The sequence below is a fragment of the Scylla paramamosain genome, unplaced genomic scaffold, assembly GCF_035594125.1.
Source record: "Scylla paramamosain isolate STU-SP2022 unplaced genomic scaffold, ASM3559412v1 Contig37, whole genome shotgun sequence".
Classification (NCBI taxonomy): domain Eukaryota; kingdom Metazoa; phylum Arthropoda; class Malacostraca; order Decapoda; family Portunidae; genus Scylla; species Scylla paramamosain.
This window is the reverse complement of record NW_026973702.1, coordinates 664001-670000: the sequence shown is the minus strand read 5'-3', so window position 1 is coordinate 670000 and position 6000 is coordinate 664001. Positions and strand designations below refer to the sequence as shown.

At 40.7% G+C, this 6000-nt stretch overlaps 1 protein-coding gene and 1 pseudogene across 1 annotated transcript in view; one reads left to right on the top strand and one right to left on the bottom strand.

Moving 5' to 3' along the window:
• LOC135097952 (uncharacterized) overlaps positions 1-6000 on the top strand; it is a 152321-nt gene that overhangs the window by 99385 nt on the left and 46936 nt on the right. The window lies entirely within an intron of this gene.
• LOC135097935 (cytochrome c oxidase subunit 3-like) lies at positions 4950-5771 on the bottom strand (annotated as a pseudogene).

The following is a 6000-nucleotide window of genomic DNA, read 5'->3' as shown; positions in this document are numbered from 1 at the left end:
GTTGACTTTCCAGTTAGCGACCCCTTGCACCTTCCCTTACGTTCTTATTACGGGGATAAAACACTTCCGAGTCTCACTAACTCCAAGATAAGGGATCTCGGAATTGACAATGGAGAGGACGATTGAAAGGGGACGACGGGTACTGACTCCGCCTCCTCCTCGTCGTCTTAATGAGGCTTATCGATTTACTGAGTGGTGTAGGGGCGGGTCACGGCTGGTCCTGAGGGCCGCGGCTCACTGTTTCATGGTTACCGTATCCCATATTTGCTTTCAACACCATTGCCAGTTTGGTCTCTCTCTCTCTCTCTCTCTCTCTCTCTCTCTCTCTCTCTCTCTCTCTCTCTCTCTCTCTCTCTCTCTCTCTCTCTCTCTCCGATTAATGGAGGTGAAGTGTATATTGTGTTTGGTCATGAATGTAATATTTATCATGTTTTAAAAGGTTATGTGATGTTAAAGCTTTCACGTGTTTGTCAAGAAAATATTAGTAAGTATTTTTCTATCACTTTCTATTTATTTTATATAATTATTCTGCTTATCTATCTTTTTTTTCTGCGTATCTGTTGATCTGTTTCTCGAGATCTATCTATCTATATCAGCCTATCTATCTATGTCTACCTATGTCTTTCTATCTATCTGTCTTTCTATTTGTTTATCTATATCTATCTCTATGTGTGGCGTGTATCGTTTCCATTGCGTGTCGTTGGACGTTGTTTCCAATTCAAGGCCACGTAGCGCACACCCTCTTCTGCTAATTACCTCATCAAGTTTTAATGAATACGTGGAGAAATTTCGTAAAGGTGAATTAATACGAGGATACTCAGGACGTGACGGTGAGGCCCGAATGAGTTTGTTCCTGCCACACGCTCTCAAATGTAAAGGGCTTGTAGTGTGCAATTCAGGAAGCCCTTATCGTCTTAATCCTCTGACACCTGTAGGAGTTGTACATTTATTTTCACTAGAAAGTTTTACTCATCAAAAATTAAGCTACAGATACTAGAAAGCCTTACTAGATATTGAATGGTACCTTTTTCATGTGAGTCTTGTCTTTAAAATCGGTGTCTAAACTTATGCCAGACTGTAATAAGCTGAGAAAAAGTTATAGCAGTCAGAGTTAAGGCTTCACTTGGCAAGTAACCAGAGTGGACTGTGGGAGAGAACTGTCACTGCTTCAACGGGAAAGTCTAACGTAAACTTGGAGCGTCGGTTTGAAGCTTCGATCTTAACTAATGCGAAACACAGTTGGAAGCATTTTAGCATTTGCAGCAACACAGGGGTCACATTTCCAAACATTTCCTGATTCAGACATTTCCTGATTAGTTTCTATGAGGCCCTAGTGGAAGTTATTGAGGTTTTCAAGAGAGTTGTCGTAATTCTAATGATAGTTCAACCAGTATTCTGTACCATCAATAGGAAAAACATCCTTGGGAGCCCAACTGATCATCTGTGCGGCCTTAGAAAACAGCTCGTGTAGAAGCGCAGGCCGTTTCAAATCATGGGTTGGTGACACGAAAGTGAGAGCTGTAGTAAAATTGCACACCTGACAAATAGCCTGATTTTTACCTTTAACAGTAATATTTCTTTATTAATTCACAGCAGCTCGTCGTTGTCTTACACACGGGGTGTGTGGTGTGTGTGTGTGTGTGTGTGTGTGTGTTGACTGGAACCTAGAAGTGGCGTTATCAGGATCTTACAGTTATGGATCTAAAACTCGGGTGTAGTCAGTCATCAGTAACATTCCCGTCCATCAAATTATCCTTTTAATGATTTCTCTTTCCAGGAGTGTGAACTGTATTATAGGAAGCAGGATTACAAAAACATCAAAACACGCTTTGTACTTTCTGAGAAGAAGAAGCAACAGTATCATTCGTTCATCAATTTATCCTTTTTGTTCTCAGTCTCTCCAGGAGTGTTTGTAAAATATTATGGTAAGGAGAATTGCATCGTACCTTCTAAAAACCTCAAAATATTGCATGAGCGTTCTGCTTCCTGATGTCCTCCTCGTAAATTGTAGTATAAAGGAATGGGGGACAAATCACACACACACACACACACACACACACACACACACACACACACACACACTCGCTCCAAAGACTATCGGTGCACGGCATGATCGACACTTATGAATTGACCGTAGTATTGTATTCAGATTACGCAGCCAAGATGGAAAGGATCAGTGTATGGGTACTTCTATATAGTGATTCGAAACGTGTGGAATGAGACTGTCGAAATACATCTCTACCTATACATGAAGGCTGGCATCTCAGCACTCCTTTCCCAACACGTATCGTCACTGGTCTCCAAATGTTTATTATAGAGTGTGCACCGATACCTTTGTGAAGCGAGTGTTCCTTCTGAAGCCTTGAAGCATTACATGAATCTTTGGCTTTTGGGAGATGCCTTAATAAACTGTCTTATGTGAAGGACTGAGCGCTTATCATATCATATACTTCCTGTAAACGTGAAAACCTCAAAAGCTAACGTGAATCGCTGTCCGTATATTCTGAAGCCTTGAGATATTACATAAATCACTGACTTCCGGGAGATGCACTCGTACATTGTCTTGTGTGAAGGAATGAGCGCTTATCCTCACGTGCGCCCTCTGAAAACCTCCAAAGCTACCTTCAAAAGCTGGCTGTGTATTCTGGGGATGAAAACATTGAAGGCGCACTCATACAAGGTGAAGAATTAAGCACACATCCTCACACGCCAAGATGAATGGTTCGCTGTGTACTCTGGGGATGGGTGCAGCTCGCGTCAAGGTGTTCTCTTTCCAGAATAACCTTGAGTCTTCATAATTAATAAGCCCCGGCTGGGAGAGATTCAGCTGCCCCACTGCCCTTTACACTCCCGCCGCCAGCCACTCTGTTGTGAGCACCGTGGACGTGGGCACTGCTGCCAGCGTAGGTGTGGCTGTTGCTTCCTGACTAAACTAAAGTGCTTTTCTGAAACACGACATAGTAAACACCTAAGAAAACCTGAACACATCGAAGGCAAACGAAAGAAAATTAAGTTGACGAAAAATTTTGCGGCATGTGGAAGCTTTAAATGCCGTGAATGATCCCTGGCCAGTGCGCAGCGCTGTGTTTACATCCCCACGCCACCATGCGATCTCACCTCTTCGTCCCCCTGATCAACGCCTTCGTACCCAAACCTCACGGTGTGTACGTTGTCCTCCAGGAACCACAACCGAGAGTCCGTGACATCTCCGCAGGGCGCTCAAGGACTAAGGTAAATACTACTGCTGGCCACACTCACGCGCCGCCAGCACCTCCAGTCCACGAGGGTCACACGGGTTGGTGATTAGGTGATGTTGAGGCGTGTGAAGGTTAATGTTGTAATGAGGGTGCTACGTTTTTGTTTTTCGCGCTTAGGTACGCGCACACACCCACAGGAACACAGGATAAGATGGAGAAGCAGTGTACTGGTTTGTATGTTTGTAAAGACAGGATTTTGTAAGTAATGTAGTCATTTTCTTTGTTGTTGCTGTTTTTGTTGTTATTGCTCTCCTCCCTTCTCCTCCTCCTCCTTCATCACCTCTCCACGTCCACACCTGCACGCCAAGAAGGCACTCAAATAAAAATATTGTATAAAAAATGTGTGTGTGTGTGTGTGTGTGTGTGTGTGTGTTTAAGGGCGAGTGAAGGCGATGATTTAGAGTGTTTTTAAAGTTCAAGTGCAGACCATTACCACGCAGGAATCGCTCCTGGACAGGGTGTTGTCAGAGTCACTCAGCAGGCGCGGCGTGGTGTGCCGTCATGAGGAAGCCCGCCACTGAATAAAGAACTGGAAGGCACTCAGAACGCATACTTCACCAGCCTCGGAGGGAAACTTCTGCCGGAGGAAAATTTAAGGGAAGCGAACCTCCAATGAGAAGCCCGAGGAGAGAGAGAGAAAAAAAAAAAAATACTCAACATCCTCGGTCTGTCCTTTACTTATAATCTGAACTGGAAACTTCTCATCTCATCTCTAGCTAAAACAGCTTCTATGAAGTTAGGTGTTCTGAGACGTCTCCGCCAGTTTTTTTTCACCCCCCCCCCCAGCTGCTAACTCTGTACAAGGGCCATATCCATCCATGTATGGAGTATGCTCCACATGTCTGGGGGGAATCCACTCATACTGCTCTTCTAGACAGGGTGGAATCAAAAGCTTTGCGTCTCATCAACTCCTCTCCTCTAACTGACTGTCTTCAGCCTCTCTCTCACCGCCGTAATGTTGCATCTCTAGCTGTCTTCTACCGCTATTTTCATGCTAACTGCTCTTCTGATCTTGCTAACTGCATGCCTCCCCTCCTCCCGCGGCCTCGCTGCACAAGACTTTCTTCTTTCTCTCACCCCTATTCTGTCCACCTCTCTAACACAAAAGTTAACCAGTATTCTCAATCATTCATCCCTTTCTCTGGTAAACTCTGGAACTCCCTGCCTTCTTCTGTATTTCTACCTTCCTATGACTTGAATTCCTTCAAGAGGGAGGTTTCAAGACACTTATCCACCAATTTTTGACCACTGCTTTGACCCTTTTATGGGACTGGCATTTCAGTGGGCATTTTTTTTATTAGATTTTTGTTGCCCTTGGCCAGTATCCTTTCTACATAAAAAAAAAAAAAAAAACAATCAAGAAAATACTTCAGTAATGTTAAAAGAAAAAATGATGCTGAAGGTAAAAGTAATGTAATCTCTATATAAAAAAAAAAAAAATACAGCAATTAGAAAAAAAAAAATCGAAGCTGACCCTTTAGGATTAAATCCACATTCAAAAGAATTTTTTTCTCGGTTAATATTTTTTTTTCATTTGGGATACTAAGGTTATAACAATATAACAAATAATTAAAGTTAGTAAAAATAAACAAATAAAAAGTATTGTAAGAATTATTTTTTGTAGGCGTTCTAGACTTTCTGATTGGATATACTTTATATATTAAAAAAAAAAAAAAAAAAATGGCCTCCTCATCAGTAAATAAAGACGTAAAGGAATAATCAAAGTACCTCAGCAAAGTGTCAGTATGATGCGGCTGCTTCGAATCCAACATGATGATTATAAGAAAAGTGACAAAAATATTGACACAAAAAAAAAAGAATAATAATAATAATAATAATAATAAGTAGAAATGAGGTTCCAATAATTACATGAAGACCATGAAAGCCTGTAGCTACAAAAAAAAAAAAAAAAAAAGTAGAGCCAAACGCGGAGTCAACAATAGTGAAAGGAGCCTCAAAAATACTTGAAAGCTTGAAGAAGAGTAAAATAAAATCCTAAAACAATTGTAAGGCCTAGTCTTTGAATGGCTTGCCTATGACTAGATTCTATAATAGCATGATGAACTCAAGTTACGGTAGCTCCTCAAGACAAAAGAATAGTAGTGTTTGATAAGGAAATTTCAAATGGGTTGAAAGGTTGAATACCGTAAGGAGGTCAGTTTATCCCAATTTCAATCGTTGGGGCTAATCTACTATGAAAAAAAAAAGCTCAGGAAAATGAAAAAAAAGAAAAAAAAAGAATAATATTTCTGAGGCAATAAATAAAATAATTCTCCATCGTAAGCCTTTTTCTACTACAGAGGTATGTAGTCCTTGGAATGTACCCTCTCTAGTAACATCATGTCACCTTTGATATATGGTAAGGAGAATAGCAACAAGTCTTAATAACAAAAAAATTATGTTATGTCATTTAACTAAACATATAGTTAATATTATTACCGTAATAGAACCAGTTAAAGGCCGTGGTCTTATATCTTCTAAATGGTAAGGGTAAAAACCGTGAGATGATGTCATTAGTTAATTTCTCTGGTGTAAGGAGTTCGTCAGACAGCAAAAACATTGGATTGAATAATTGCAACAGCTCATTCTAAGGTTAATAATAAAAGTTGAGAAAAAAAAATAAGAATAGATAAAAGAAATGAGGATGTTATAGATGGTCCAGTATTAGCTAATAAGGTTAAAAGAAGATGGTCTGCAATTATATTAGCTGGTAATCGTACAGCTAAAGTCCCGGGTCGAGTAA